Below are 17,244 nucleotides of genomic sequence, written 5' to 3' on the forward strand. Positions count from 1 at the left end.
AAGGACAGTAGCCTTGCCCCGTCACCTGCCACATCATCCAAGGGAGGCAAGGGCCACAGAGCTTCAGCGAAGGAGGGCAAGGGCAGCAGGGCGGAGAAGTCAGGCAGCAGGCAAGCTGCCCAGGAGGGCCCCACCAGCCCCATTCCGGGTGTGACGGACGACACCCACGGGCCCAGGACTCCATCACAGGAGGGCGCCGCAACCGCAAGTTCGGATGGTGAATCAGCGGGAAGTCTTGCCCAGGTCTGGCTCCCTAGACACACAGGACAAGCACCGCTGAACAGGGCCCCGCCGGGATGAGCACCGCTGAACAGGGCCCCGTCGGGACAAGAACCGCTGAACAGGGCCCCGCCGGGACAAGAACCGCTGAACAGGGCCCCGCCGGGACAAGAACCGCTAAACGGGCCCCGCCGGGAGGAGCACTGCTGAACAGGGACCCGCCGGGAGGAGCACCGCTGAACAGGGCCCCGCCGGGACAAGAACCGCTGAACAGGGCCCCGTCGGGACAAGAACCGCTGAACGGGCCCCGCCGGGAGGAGCACCACTGAACAGGGCCCCGCCGGGAGGAGCACCGCTGAACAGGGCCCCGCCGGGAGGAGCAACGCTGAACAGGGCCCCGCCGGGACAAGAACCGCTGTACAGTGCCCCGGCGGGACAAGAACCGCTGAACGGGCCTCGCCGGGAGGAGCACCGCTGAACAGGGCCCCGCCGGGAGGAGCACCGCTGAACAGGGCCCCGCCGGGACAAGAACCACTGAACAGGGCCCCGGCGGGACAAGAACCGCTGAACAGGGCCCCGCCGGGACAAGAACCGCTGAACGGGCCCCGCCAGGAGGAGCACCGCTGAACAGGGCCCCGCCGGGAGGAGCACCGCTGAACAAGGCCCCGCCGGGACAAGAACCGTTGAACAGGGCCCCGCCGGGACAAGAACCGCTCCGCTGGGCCCTTCCTGTCAAGCACCGCACCGCTGGGCCCTTCATCTCAAGCACCGCTCCGCTGGGCACTTCATCTCAAGCACCGCTCCGCTGGGCCCTTCCTGTCAAGCACCACTCCGCTGGGCCCTTCCTGTCAAGCACCGCTCCGCTGGGCCCTTCCTGTCAAGCACCGCACTGCTGGGCCCTTCATCTCAAGCACCGCTCCGCTGGGCCCCGCCGTCTCAAGCACTGCTCCGCTGGGCCCCGCCGTCTCAAGCACCGCTCCGCTGGGCCCTTCATCTCAAGCACCGCACCGCTGGGCCCTTCATCTCAAGCACCGCACCGCTGGGCCCCGCCGTCTCAAGCACCGCTCCGCTGGGCCCCGCCATCTCAAGCACCGCTCCGCTGGGCCCTTCATCTCAAGCACCGCTCCGCTGGGCCCTTCCTGTCAAGCACCGCACCGCTGGGCCCTTCATCTCAAGCACCGCTCCGCTGGGCCCCGCCGTCTCAAGCACTGCTCCGCTGGGCCCCGCCGTCTCAAGCACTGCTCCGCTGGGCCCTTCATCTCAAGCACCGCTCCGCTGGGCCCTTCATCTCAAGCACCGCACCGCTGGGCCCTTCATCTCAAGCACCGCACCGCCGGGCCCCGCCGTCTCAAGCACCGCTCCGCTGGGCCCTTCCTGTCAAGCACCGCTCCGCTGGGCCCTTCATCTCAAGCACCGCACCGCTGGGCCCTTCATCTCAAGCACCGCTCTGCTGGGCCCCGCCGTCTCAAGCACCGCTCCGCTGGGCCCTTCCTGTCAAGCACCGCACCGCTGGGCCCTTCATCTCAAGCACCGCTCCGCTGGGCCCCGCCGTCTCAAGCACCGCTCCGCTGGGCCCCGCCGTCTCAAGCAACGCTCCGCTGGGCCCTTCATCTCAAGCACCGCTCTGCTGCGCCCCGCCGTCTCAAGCACCGCTCCGCTGGGCCCCGCCGTCTCAAGCACCGCTCCGCTGGGCCCTTCATCTCAAGCACCGCTCCGCTGGGCCCCGCCGTCTCAAGCACCGCTCCGCTGGGCCCTTCCTGTCAAGCACCGCTCCGCTGGGCCCTTCCTGTCAAGCACCGCACCGCTGGGTCCTTCATCTCAAGCACCGCTCCGCTGGGCCCCGCCGTCTCAAGCACCGCTCCGCTGGGCCCCGCCGTCTCAAGCACCGCTCCGCTGGGCCCTTCCTGTCAAGCACCGCACCGCTGGGCCCTTCATCTCAAGCACCGCTCCGCTGGGCCCCGCCGTCTCAAGCACCGCACCGCTGGGCCCTTCATCTCAAGCACCGCTCCGCTGGGCCCCGTCGTCTCAAGCACCGCTCCGCTGGGCCCCGCCGTCTCAAGCACCGCTCCGCTGGGCCCTTCATCTCAAGCACCGCTCCGCTGGGCCCTTCATCTCAAGCACCGCTGGCCCATTGTCAGTGCCGGTTCTGTGTCGAGCAGGGCTTCAGGAAGCACTCTGGGCACCATGCCTCCTCCAATAACAGTGGAGTCGGTAATCCATCTGATGGACTGTGGCTTGGCACTTCCCAGGATGGTCCAGTGGGCAAGCCACCCACTGTAGATACTTGAGAGACTGTGGCTTTGCACTCCCCAGGATGGTACAGTGGGCATGGAGGCCCCTCGTGGATCTGGCGTCGTGGACTCATGTGGCTGAGGTGCCCCCTCTTCCCTTCCCCCTGAGGTGCCTGTAGTTTTATCATCTGATGCCCCTGCAGTGTTCTCTCCAATGGTATCTGGTCTCCTGTGTGGGCTTTGCCCATGTGTTTGTGCACATTGGCCCACGGACTATGGAACGTTGACGGAATGTGCAGGACTTTTTGCCTATGGATATATTGTTGACTATGTTCATTCCTTATTTTTGTATCTTTTATATGGCATATTTGCCATTCCTTCAATGGAGCTATTTATACATATATTTTATAGATCATTTAAATTGTGTCTTTGCATTATTCCGGGGGGTTTGTGTGGTGTCACTCTGACTTGTTGCTCGGCATTGGGATATAGGTATTTGTGGTGGGGGGGTGGGTGTATGGCGAATGTGTGTGCCCGTAAGCTTTCCTCCTCCCCCCTCGCCTGTGTCGTAGGTGCAGTACTCACCGTTGTCGTCTGCGCCGGCGTTCGTACTCCTGGTAAATGAGCAGGTAGACAATAGCTGGTAGGATGTGTAATTCGGGCTCCATGCTGTCCTCCTTCCTCGTGGAGTGTGTATAGGTGAGCGTTTTTCCGTTCGTAGTCTGTTTCCGCCATGTTTTTATCGGCGGGGCTCCCGCCCCGGAAAAGGTGGCGGATTGGTGAGTTGTGATAGGGTGGGCGGTACATTGTCTGCCGCCTGCCTGTTGGCGGTGACCGCCGCGCTGTTTGTCGGTCCCGCCGTGGCGGTCGGAGTGTTAAAGTGGCGGCCTGTGTTGGCGGTTCCCGCCAGGGTTAGAATTCCATTTTTTTGACCGCCGGCCTGTTTGCGGGTTGGCCGCCGCTTTATCACCGACCGCCAGGGTCAGAATGACCCCCATAATAACAATGCACGCATTGCCATGAACACAAAGTGGCAACCACGCGCGCACGACATAACACATCTCCATTTTCTTAATAACCAAAAAATATAAACATTCAAAGAAAAACAATAAAAATAAAAATAATGCAAATCTAAATAACAGTCAACAAAAATAACGCAGATCTAATTAACATAGTCATCTAGCCATTTTGGTTTACATCTATTCCTTTTACATTTGGTAACATAGTTATCATCAAGTATATTTGGAGATGAAGACTTAGCTCCAGACTCTTTGAATAACAGGTTACTTTTCAAGGAATTATTCTCCTCATGTCTATGAGGCTCGAAATCTAGGTCATTTTGTTCCACTACTAAATCTTGAGCCTCATGACCCCCACTCTCCTCATTGCTATTTGACCTACTCGATTCAATTACTGGGTCAAAGACCAGAAAAGTCCCACGCTCACCTTGGCTATTAGTAGGATACACCCACTCATTACCTTTTAATATGCGTCTGAAATTCCAGACTCTACCATCAGATAACCTGACCGCATTTCTTAACACTTCAATTACCCTGAAAGGTTTGGAATATTGACTTTCTCCCTTCCTGACCTTCCAAGGTTTCTTAGTTTTAACTAGCATCCCTACCTTAACACTATCGGTGTGCTTGTTACTACAATTTTGCTCAAATTTTGTTTGATAACGCTCATGAGTGTTACTTAATTTGTTTCTTACAACATCTAAGTCCATGGTAACTACAGGATCCTCAAACAACCAAGAAGGATTAACTTTAGTTCTAGCAATCCTCCCTCTCATAATCTCAAAGGGAGTACATCCAGTCATTTCATTTAACGTAATACGATACATCCACACTGTTTTAAGGACTTGTAATTCCCAGTTCTCATCTGCTATACCTTCAGATTAAATTGCCCCTTTAAGCACTCTGTTAAATCGTTTGATAAAACCATTGCCACTGGGATTGTATAAAGAGGTAGTACAATGTCTAATTCCAACTCTACTGAAATATTCCTTAGCTTTTTTTGATGTAAATTGTACCCCATTGTCTGTGATAATCCTGGAGGGAATACCTTCATCAGTAAAAATCCTGTCTAAAATTTTTAGGACAGCATCAGAGTCTACCCTATTTACAATTTCAACAACCGGCCATTTTGAAAAAACATCTATAGCTGCGATTATATATTTACTATTAATGCCAATGGGACCCATAATATCCAATGCAATGACTTCCCAAGGATTCTTGGGGTTACAAGAAAAGTACTCATTGGGTTTCAAAGTTTTTAAAGATTTGTCGGCATTAGCACATTTTACACAATCTCTAACACACCTTTCAATGAAAATATCGTAACCAGGCCACCAAAATAATTTTTTAACAGATTGTTTAGTTCTAACGATGCCTCCATGACCCTCATGGCATTGTAAAGTAATAGATTTCCTAAGATTAGTCGGTGGAATAGCTCTATCACCCCTCCATAGTATACTTTTGAAGTGAGACAATTCGTTCCTAACTTCCCAAAAATTCCTCAAATTAGGGCTCAGATCTTTCTTCTCTGGCCATCCCTCAACCATGTACTTCAAAACTTCTTGAACTATAGCATCCTTGGAATACTCCTCAATCCACGACTGTTGGTTGATAAAAGGAATATCTTCATCGTGTAACCAGGCAATATGGTAGTCATCCCACTCAGATTCAGTTTCATGTTTACCACATAAAGGCATTCTGGAAAGGAAATCAGCTGACACATTATCCTTACCAGGAACATAAGTTACATTGTAAAGAAAATCTTGGAATCTCATGGATAATCTGGCAATACGTGCCGAAGCTTTGGCCATCCCTTTAGTGGTGAGTAATTTAACCAAAGGTTTGTGATCACTACGAATTTCACAATGTTTGCCCCAGACAAATGCTCTAAAATGCTCCAAAGCCCACACGCACGCCAATGTTTCTCTTTCTATCACAGAATATTTAACTTCTGCGTCAGTCAGAGACCTAGAAGCATAGGCAATTAAATTTTCACTGCCATCACTCTTTCTCTGAGACAATATTGCACCTAAACCTTTCGAGCTGGCATCGGTGGTAACAATGCTGGGCAAATTGGGATCAAAACCTGACAGAGGAACAGCATTAGCAAAGCTGTTTTAATGTTTCTGAATTCATAATCACACTCCTTACACCAATTAAATCTGCTACCGTTCTTGAGTAACTGTCTTATGTGGAATGTTTTGCAAGAAAAATTCATAATGTATTTGGAGTAAAACTCTGTGAGACCAAGAAAAAACTTTACATAATCTTTACAACTAGGTTCCGGTGCTAAACGTATTGCATCAATTAAATCAGGTTTGGGCCTAATTCCCTCCTCACACAACACGTGACCCAAATACGTAACACTCCTGACAGCGAATTTGCACTTCGAAAATTTGACTGTCAAACCTCTTTCATTTAGGATACTTAATACACGATGCAACAAGTGATCATGTTCAATTTTATCTCTGCCATGGATTAAGATGTCATCTTGAAAGCAATGTACGTTGGGCATGTTACCAAATAATGAATGCATGATTCTCTGAAAAACAGCAGCAGCAGAGGCCAAACCAAAAGGCATCCTCTTGTATTGGTAACATCCAAAAGGAGTAATGAATTCTGTATAGTTTTTTGAATCTTGGTGTAACACAATCTGATGGTAAGCGGCCGACAGATCTATGGTGGAAAACAGTTTTGCGTCTTTAATTGTAGAAAGCATTTCTGAAATGTGTGGTAAAGGAAACTGGTCAACAAGAATGTTGACATTAAGATGACGTAAATCAATACACAATCTAATTTTGCCATCGGAACGTCTAGCAACCACAATGGGAGAAACCCACTCAGAAGATTCAATCTTTTCTATAATGTCTGCACTCACTAAAGCATTTAATTCCTTCTCAGCTTCACATCTAACAGTTAAGGGTATGTTCCTTACTTTGAAAATCTTGGGTGAAGCATTATCCTTGAGCACAATTTTGTGTACAAAATCAGTTAACTTGCCAATGCTATCATTAAAGACTTTAGGGATTTTTTTGTTTTTAAGGGAACTAGATCCAGATTTGCACACATCGACTACCATCACTGGTTCAGGACTATTGGGATTCAATATGACATCTAAACTGCCTTGATCTTGCCAACCTAAAATTGCAGGACCTCTCTTCGCAACATACAATTTGCATAAACTAGATCTATCTTTGAATTGAAACAAACAAGTGGTAAATCCCACTAAATCAATTTTCTCACCCGAAAATCCTTCAGGAGCGATATCGGGAAGGACCAGAATATCCCCCAATTTCTTTTGAAATTTATCAAACCACAACTGTTCATTAATAATAGTGTAAGGTGAGCCTGAATCTACATACATTTGGACTTCAATTCCACCAATAGTCATCATACAAATAGGTTTCTTCCTGACTTTCACAGAATCAACATTTAGGACTGATTTGTCATTACTTCTGATGTTTAGAACAAACTTATTGTCATCATTTTTTTCCCATGGTGAAGTATCATCACACTCTTTCTCTACAAATTTGACTTCATTGAAGAGTTTCTTCCTACACACCTTAGAAAAATGTCCAACCACCCCGCATGAAGAACATTTCTGTTTTAATGCAGGACACGATTTGTTATTTGCTAAATGTGAGCTGCTGCCACAACGGAAACATTTAAGGTGTTCACTAGAAGTGCCCTTAACTACTTCTGTTTTTTTGCATGTATTCTGCCCTCAAATTTTAGAATGAACTTTATTTACACTCTCATCCAACTTAGATTCTTTGAGTATGACTTTAGCACTCCTAAAAGACATTTCAGCTTTCCTGACAATGTCAAGAATTTGTTGTAAGCTAGAATCTCCATTAACCCATAATCTTTCTTGAACAGAAGAATCATTAACGTGCATAACAATTTGATCTCTGATTAATTCTTCTTGTAACTGTCCAAAATTGCAATCTAACGATAACGTTCTAAGGGCAGCAAGATAATCATCAATAGTCTCATCAATTTCTTGTTTCCTGTGGAAAAATGTGTATCTTAGAATACCAATACATACTTTAGGGGAAAAATAATGGTCAAAAACACTGATAGCACTATCAAATGCATTTTGATCCCCTTCTCCGCCCCCAGCTTTAGTTGCTTGGTTGTATGCCTTTAAACCTTCCGGGCCAACACAATGCAAGAAAATCCTTTTCTTTTGTTGGGGAGGCATGTCACCTTGGATATCAATAGTATCAATGTAATTAAGAAAGAATGCTTTCCATTCTGGCCACTTCATGCAAGGAGCGACACCTGCAGGCCAGAACGATTGTGGAGGAGGAAGAGAAAAACTCTGGGTACACATATTGCTAATGCGTGCTTCGTAGGCTGATCAGATAAGTTAAGTGAAGTAGCAATGACTACAATGGCACAGCGCATGCACGCAGCAGAGTCAAGGTGTTCCTCCGTAGTTAATCGTCCTGCTGTCACTGGTTGAACTGCTTTAGAGTGAAAGCAGTAAATGGATGTAAAAATGTGGCGTAAATCCCACGAGATTGTAGTAGCACGAATGAAGAGTTCAATGAAACGCAGAGAACGTCCAACGATGGCATTCAGTTGACAGGCATCTACTGTTGCGTCCATCGTTGCTAAGTGATGTGCAGCTAGGGCACACGTCACTAGGTGTCCAAACAACGGGGAGGACGCAATGAAAACTTCCAACAGCGGCAAGTTCGCGCTATACAGCGCGAGCCAGAAGTCTCTCAAAAAAAAAAACAAGTAAAAGAGAAAATGCCGCTAAACTTACGGCACAGTAAACTTGAAGAGAAGGAGCCGTCAGCAGGAACAACGATGAAGGAGTGATGGAAAAATCCAGGGGAAAAAAACCCAGAAGAAACTGTAAAAAAAAAACGCTGGAGGAGAACAAAGAGAGAACCTGGAATGTTCCAGGACCAAGGTCCTAATGAGGGCCTAATTAGGTCCAGTGTGCTGCATGTACCAGAATCACATATGCTAAAAACTTCACGTACCTGCATTTTTCTTTGCAGTTCTAAAAATCAGTTCTACTATATCATGTCCTCATGAGGCCTTCTATGCACAGGAACAACGAAACAAGCAAACATGCATTGCATTTTTATAGCCCCCAAACATGGCATCCCACTAGGGTAAATAAGAAAAGACTTGTTTATATGTGAAATGCTAAACCCCCAGAAAAGAGATCTGAAAGACACACTGGGTGATGAAGTGGCCGCTGACTCGAGCATTTCAGCAACATTAGACTATGAAGAGGCTGAGCCTCCGGCAATGCAAGGAGACATCCATTTTCTGATGCATAAGTTCAAATCAGATCTCTCCTCCCTGTAACAAGATTTAGCCAAAACCATCTCAGAACGGGACCATAATCTACAGAAAGTAGAAAGAAAGCTGAATCCTTCACATGACCACAACACCTTGTCAGCAAGATGTTGGAATCTCAACATGCTCTTCTGGCAGAAAAATCTAAAGATGCAGAAAATCAATTGCAATGGCATAATATCCATTTCCATGGCATTAACCCTGGGATCTATAACCGGATCAGCACTCTTCGGTCACATCCTCTCCAAGGATGATGGTATTGACATCGAACTTGACAGGATGCATGGTGTTTTCTTGGCATATCAAACGAAGTAGAAGTTACCACTTGTTGTGCTCACCTAGGTCCACTTCTTTAAAATAAAGGAGAGAATTGTACTTGGAGAACAGGTCATGAACAAAATCTACTTTTGCGAAGATACAATAAATATATACAACACCCTGTCCTCAATGACTCATATCAAACGCAAGGGGTTCAGTGATGTAACTAGTGCCTTAAAATCCCCTATTGATAGGGCTACCCAGGAAAGCTTCTGTTCAACCTAGACTGCAAAGCACAGACCATCCATACTCTGGGGGAACCCAGGAACTCCCAGGCCTCAGTGAAGCATCAGACTATCAATGCAGAAAGCAATACCCAGAGAAATCCAGAACGATTGCGGTTATGTAGAAGACCATCAACAGCAAAGCATGCTGGGAGGGACGCAGGGCATGACAGAGAGCTGAGACAGAGACTTGTCTGGCTACTACCGAAGATGACTAAAGACAATCAGAGAGACACTTGAGATATACCAGCAATGATGATAAATTTTGGTTCCCAAAGTACACTTAGGCGGTCATTCCGACCGTGGCGGTCGGCGGTGAAGCGGCGGTAAGACCGCCAACAGGCTGGCGGTCTTTTTTCATGAATTCTGACCATGGCGGTTACCGCCATAGCCAGCCGCCGCTTCACCGTTCCGACCGCCACGGTGGTAACGACCGCCGGGCTGGAGACCTGGGTCTCCAGCCCGGCGGTTGTCACATACCGCCGGCGGTATTCCAACCCGCCTGACCCCGGCTTACCGCCATGGATTTCATGCGGATTGGGACCGCCATGAAATCCATGGCGGAAAGCACTATCAGTGCCAGGGAATCCATTCCCTGGCACTGATAGTGGTCTCCCCCACCCCCAACCCCCACCCCGACTCCCTCCCCTACCCCCCCCACCACCCCTGCCACCCCCAAAAGGTTGCAGGACCCCCCTCCCCAACCCGATCCCCAACATATACACACACATACACACATACACGCACGCATTCATGCACGCACTCATGCACATACACACACCCCCCTGCATTCATGCACGCACTCATGCACATTCACCCCCGCGCATTCATGCATGCACTCACACGCCCCCTCAACATACACACACGCACACCCCCATGCACGCACACAACTCACAACACCCCTCCACCCCCCTTCCCTAACGGACGATCACCTTACCGGTTCCGGTGATCCTCCGGGAGGGAACGGGACCCATGGGGGCAGCTCCGCCGACACCGCCACGCCAACAGAACACCGCCACAGCGAATCACAGGTCGTGATTCGCTGGGCGGTGTTCTGTTGGCGTGGCGGTGGAGGTGGAGCTACCTCCACTTCCCCGCCTGCCGCCAGTATGGCTGTTGGCGGCTCTTCGCCCGGAAACGGGCAGAGCGCTGCCAACGGTCATAATGGCCCGTGCGGAGACCGCCAGCACTGGCGGTCTTCCGTACGGCGGTCCCTCGGCGGTCTATTGAAAAGACCGCCGAGGTCGGAATGACCACCTAAATGACATAGCAATGTGAATTTCCAAATACCAGAAGCATTTCTCACAAGATAACTGTGGACTGGAACAGCCTACTCTTTATTTTGGGTCTCCTAATGTTCCTTCCTTTCAAATGATAAATCATAATACGGCCTCCTACACATGGGCCACCCCATGCGGGTCATGTAACATAATACCTTTGTGGGGCCTGGCCAGGTTGTAGTACACATTGATCATGATCCTACTGACCTCAAAAAAATTGAAAATGTTATTTGTTTTGACACCTATACATCAGTATAGTTTTCTGTATTTTTTTTTGTTTTCCCTTTCTGGGAATTTTATTGTTCTCGCTGGCTTTCTATTTTTCTTTCCCACTTGATAATTCAGCTTGTAACTAAGGTGCTAATTGCTACCCTTTTTTTAATTTATGCCTTTTATATCCATCATAGCACTATGGAAGAAACTAATATCTAATAAAATCAACAAAGACAGTGTAAAAAACAAGAAAGAATAGATGTCATAGCAATACCCAAGGCTGGGCTGTTCGCACAGATTAAAAAGTCTTGTAAGACTGAAAAAGAAAAAAAGTTTCCCCCTCAACATGTCCCTGCACTGATCTGGCTGGAAAGGAAGTAGTCTTTCGTGAACATGTGAACAAATGACAGCTTTGCAGCTTGGGAGATGTCTTCGACCTGCACACCCCTGGCCAGTACCATCATAGTAGTGTTAACCCTGGTTGAATGATCCCACAGACATTCAGGGGTCTTCTTCTTTGCCAGCACATAGCCCACTTTGGTGCAGAGGACCATCTATCACAACAGGATCTTTTGCTGCACTGCTTTTCCCTTCATTGCACCATAGAATCCCACAAAGAGCAGGTCATCCGCACAATGGTCTTTTGTGTGGTCAATGTAAAAACTCAACATCCTTTTAGACTCAAGCTGATGTAGTCGCTCATAGTATTTTGAAGGGTCAGGTGAAGTGAAAAACATGGGAGAATGAGAAATTAGTGAACATGGAAAAGTAACAACTTTGGGCAAGAAGGCTTCCAAGTCCTCAGCACTAACTTGTCTGGGAAGAAAGTAGTGTAGGAGAGTTGCACCAGCCGCACCCGTAAATCCACTTGTGCTGCCTTGGTCCCATTGCCGTTGGAAAGGGTCTCTCAGTGACATTACTGGAGGAATTTCTAGTTTGCAGTAATTCTGACACCACACATTATAGCTGGTGGCAAGGAGATTTAACAAGTGCATGCCCCACTGACCGAAGATGCCACTTGCCACATTGTGGTGGAGATGCTACTTGTGATCCGCCAAACGATTTATGCTCAGCTCTTCTTCTCTGGCCTGCAGAGATGCTGCAAGATAGTTGACTATCAGAAAGATGTTCTGCTAGTCCTGCTGCCTTCAGAGATGTAGGGCCTCCTTCCACAGGAACCCCCCCAGGCACCACTGGTCAGCCGGACTCCCACTGGCACACATATTCCGCATCCGCAAAGCCACAGCCAAAGGTTGCACCTTCTCCTACATCTCGCCCAGGACTTGGAACAACCTTCCATACCACATCAGAGCCTCCATACCGCTGAAGATCTGGCTCTTTGAACAACCTCTCCAAGGAGACAGTTGCCTAGACATTCTGTGAAGAGCCTGCGTACTCTCACAGGTGACTAGTGTGCTAAACAAATGCTCATAACACAACAATTCACTCTGCAGGCCAGAACCTGCTAAACATAATAGTACTGTGAAGTGTACATACTGAGCATCATTAGAATAGAGGACAGTAGAAGAACAAACTGTCAGAGTCACCAGATCCTTGGGGTCTGTGCACGTTCCCAACACGTCCACCACTGAACAGCTCCAAGACTCTGATAGATAAATCACAGAGACTGAGAGAGTTCAAGAGGGGAAGAGGGGATTAGGAAGGGAACAGCTGGGAAGGAGACCTGTAGGAAGAAAAAGGTTAGAACACACAATATGAAAATGATATCTCCTGAAATCAATACTAGACTATGATTCTAAGCCTAGTCACTCTGAAAACATGAACAATCTAAGAGTTAAGTTTAAAATGACTAAGTTTCAAGATGGCCGGATACCTGTAGGGGAATCAAGATGAATTAAACTAAAACCTTCTTATTCAAGTACTTTCCTTTACATGAGAATCAGAAAAATATTCTGACTAAATTTTAAACCAGTCATATAAATCCTGTTTTGAGGATGTATACTAGGACCATACAATATTGCATCTAGAAACTCTGGCCTTCTGTGTACTCTTAAAATGTTTCAACACAAATTGCGCATATTGCAGATATATATATATATATAGTAAACACCATAAAAGGATTGTGCACCATGAATAACACAATATGGATTCAGGAAACAAATCACATAACTTGTCAACTTGAATATTACATAATAAATATCTTAGAATAGTGGCATACAATAAACAACATGAAATAAACTCGAGGAGAGAATCATGCGTGTTGCCGATTCGAGTGTCACCATGTAAAATACCAAGAAATGGTAGCACGCAATGAATATCAAAGTCAAATCATCATTAATCGAATCGCGCGTCTTGCCGATTCGTAAAACACGATATAAATGTCAAGAAATAACAGCTCACAATAAATAAGAAGATCAAAGTACAATGAAACGAATCGCGCTTCTTTTGCCGATTCTAAAGCCACCATGTAAATGTCAAGAAATGGTAGCGCGCAATGAACAACAAAGTTAAATCCTCATGAAACGAGTTGCGCGTCTTGCCAATTCATAAAACATCATGTAAATGTCAAGAAATAGTAGCGCGCAATGGACAACAATGTTTAAACACCATAAAACGAATCGCGCGTCTTGCCGATTCTTAAGCCACCATGCCAATGTCAAGAAATGGTAGCACGCAATGAATAACAAAGTCAAACCTTTATGAAACAAATTGCGTGTCTTGTCTATTTGTAAACGACCATATAATTGTCAAGAAATGGTAGCCCGCAAGTAATCTGTTACTCATTTATGAATTAAACCAAGAATATGAAAATTATCAATAACGGTGTCGGGACAGTCCAACCACCGTCTTACCGCCTGGAACAATGATCACCAATGAAGGATGAAGGGCAGAATACTGGAAGATCCAAATAGGCCGCCGGGACAGGAGCTCAGGAAGAAGCTGCTGCTCTGCACCGGGACCTCTGAATAGTGAGCACTGGGAGTTGGGCTGGCTCTCTTTTGTAGAGTCTTGGCCCAGCCCAGAACCACGCCCAAGCATGTTGCAGAGAAAGTCTCTGGAAGGCCCTGGAAAGGGGCCACACCCTAACACACTCTGAAAACCTGCAGCAATACATTGCAAAGGAACAGTTTTTGTAAGCATATTAAAAATAAGTTTTCAGGTTTGAACTCTGCAATGCAAAAGGTTAAACCATAACATATCAGCACAATGCATAAATTACGTTGTTTCGAGAGTGCTGGGTTTTTGCATTTTTGTCGCCAATAGAGCGCGTACTGCTCTGGTGTTGACACAAACAAAATATACAATTATCACAGTTAACTCTTGCATAAAATGTTTCTGTAGGAGTCATAAAAAGGATGACATCCAGGGAAAATGAAGCTAACAAAAAGGTGGAGCTTAACCAGAAGTATTTACCGAAGAGAGTCATGGACAAGCTTAGATAATGTTTTAAGCGAAGGCCTAAATTTGTCGTCAAGGCTCCTGGATTGTTGTTTTCTTATACAATTTTGTCTATGAAGGAATAAGTAGGAAAAGTAAGAGAATTATTATATGAGTCTTTCGTCTTGTCATAAAATTGTTGCTGGTGTTTTGGCGTAGCTTATCAGAGTTATTCAAACAGTCTTCGACTGGCAATGGCATCACACTCCATTCATGCACCAAGTACCAGTAATTTATTCAGGTAGAATAAGCTGTGAGCATAATCTACAGGCAGGGCCTTCAAATGGGAAAAAATACATCGAAATGCCACAAATTTGGGCATTAAAAAAGTGACTCAAGAAAGGGGCGTAGTAGTAAGTAGTGGAATCTGAGAGGCAACTTATGTATGTATTTAATGTATGTATTTAAAAAAAAAGCCTGCAGCAAAGAAATTACGAACAAGGACAAATGTGATAGTAAATCTGATCTGGCGTACGTAATTGTTCCAACAAGCTCTATGGAATTTTAGTAGTAAGATAACTGGTGTTCAATGCACTTGCTAGAGAGATGTGTGCGTAGTCTAGTCACAGCTCTGGTACATCATAAAATACAGTTAATGTGCCTGCTGCAAAGCTCAGCGTATAACAGGCAGGTCACAGATTGTATTTTATGTAGATAACTCAGAGGATTACTACTTCTGCACCAGAAATCCTGGGCGACATTGTAGGTCATTATTGTAACTTCAATCCAGAGTAATATTGATGGTGGACTAAATTAAATCCAAGTGTACTCAGTGGTTTTCATGACCAATGCTGGGAAATGAGGTAATACCTTCTTGTTAGGGGTGTAGATTGGTCTGTAAGATTGGTGGGGTGTGAGCTTGAGATTTCCCAACATCACGCTAGCACATAATGTTGATATACATTATACGGCAAGCTGGCTTAAGAGGCCGCAGAAAGGGAGAGGATTGCAGATTGTTAGGTGCACTAAGTGAGAGAAAGAACATTATTTTGTGAAATAACCAACATTTTTGAAGTATTCCCAAACAGAATGAGGGAGAGAGTGTGTGTGCGTTTTTGTTTGCGTGTGTAAAATTCCTGGTGAAATCCGACATGACAACTCACCATACTTGACTAAAACCCCTGTACCCAACTATTTAGCACAAGATACATTTGTTAGGCGGGTGTAACACCCCCCCACCCCCGAAGCTACGCGCCGGAGTCTTGTCTGGGTACTGACAACAGTGCACAATTAACTTCAAGAGAAATGTGCAAATATTTATAAAGTGTTTGCATCAAGCACATCTATACCTCTCAGTACAATACATAAAGCAATGGACAAGTGGAAAGGATTAACAGGTTAATAAAGGAGACCATGAAGATGGTGGTAAAATTGGGTTGTACTTTACAAGCAACAATGAAAGACATGTTATGGGTGCACAATACAACTGTTAGTACATAGCATTTAAATAGCATTTTAGACAAGGACTGCCCCATATTAACTAACTTCCAGCCGATACCACCAGAAAGGATTAAAGAGATCATGATGGGAATTAAATCAGGTTCCCCCAGGTACCCCTGCCCACCTCATATTTTACAGCTGGTTCCTGATTTAGGCCCTCATTACAACCCTGGTGGTAAATCCCGCCTACCGCCATGCTGAAGCCGCCATCATACCGTGGCCGCGGCGGATATCCCCTACAGGTATTACGACCCACATCTCGTAATCCGCCACAATACAGACACCCACACAAGTCCGCCACACCAAAACCAATACCAAACCCTACACCGTCATGCCAACAGTAATACGCCCACACTATCACGACCCGCGAATCAACGTGGCGGTCTTTCAACCGCGGTATTCCATTGGCGGTACACACCGCAGCGCTCAAAATACACACACATTTACAAAACACAACCACATTGGACAATTCCAAATACACACACCTGATACACATCCACACACCACACCCACACACCCACAACACTATAAAACACACACCCACATTACCCACAACCCCTTACAACGAAATGATTTGGAGACGCACAGAGAGAGATAATAGCAAACACAACGCCAGCATCCGCAGGCACACAACACCATCACTCATACAACATCCACGCACCTCAAACAACACACACCAACACAACACATCACACAGCACAACAAACAGCACCTCACACATCACCCACACCACATTATGGCACCTCAAAGACACTCCAGGTTTTCTGGGGAGGAGCTCAGGGTCATGGTGGAGGAAATCATCCAGGTAGAGCTACAGCTTTTCGGATCACAGGTGCAGCAGACCTCCATTGCTAGGAAGATGGAGCTATGGCAGAGAATCGTCGACAGGGTCAACGCAGTGGGACAGCACCCCAGAACACGGGATGACATCAGGAACAGGTGGAACAACCTATGGGGGAAGGTGCGTTCCGTAGTATCCAGACACCAGGTAGCAGTACAGAGGACTGGCGGTGGACCCCCACCTCCTCCCCCACAACTAACAACATGGGAGGAGCAAGTCTTGGCAATCATGCATCCTGAGGGCCTCGCAGGAGTAGCAGAAGGACTGGACCCTGGTAAGGCAAATCATTACTACTACATCCCCCACCCCACCTGCATGCCATCACATACCCCCACCCTCACCACCATCACTCCAACACCTCACATATGCCCCACCATCACAACCCACCCATCCCAATACCAAGCCCTGCATGCAACACCTATGCATGGACCCCCATCACCAAAGCATGTCCAGTACAGATACCCACCCAGACCCCAAAATCACTAATCACACAAGGGCAAACACATTAATGCAAGCACAGGAGTAGAGGGTAACTCACCTATTGCACAAGATGGCACACACAGATACAATAACTGTGCATTTACACCCCAACAGGACCCATACCCAACGTCACCGGACAGGAAGTGCCAGACATATCCAGTCCCCCCATAGAAGAGGCCCACAGTGATGACAGCAGCTCTGCATGCCTGGATCAAGATGACCAGCCCGGCCCATCAGGGACCTCTGGACAGTCGA

The sequence above is a fragment of the Pleurodeles waltl genome, chromosome 3_1 (genome assembly GCF_031143425.1).
Source record: "Pleurodeles waltl isolate 20211129_DDA chromosome 3_1, aPleWal1.hap1.20221129, whole genome shotgun sequence".
In the NCBI taxonomy this organism is placed as follows: domain Eukaryota; kingdom Metazoa; phylum Chordata; class Amphibia; order Caudata; family Salamandridae; genus Pleurodeles; species Pleurodeles waltl.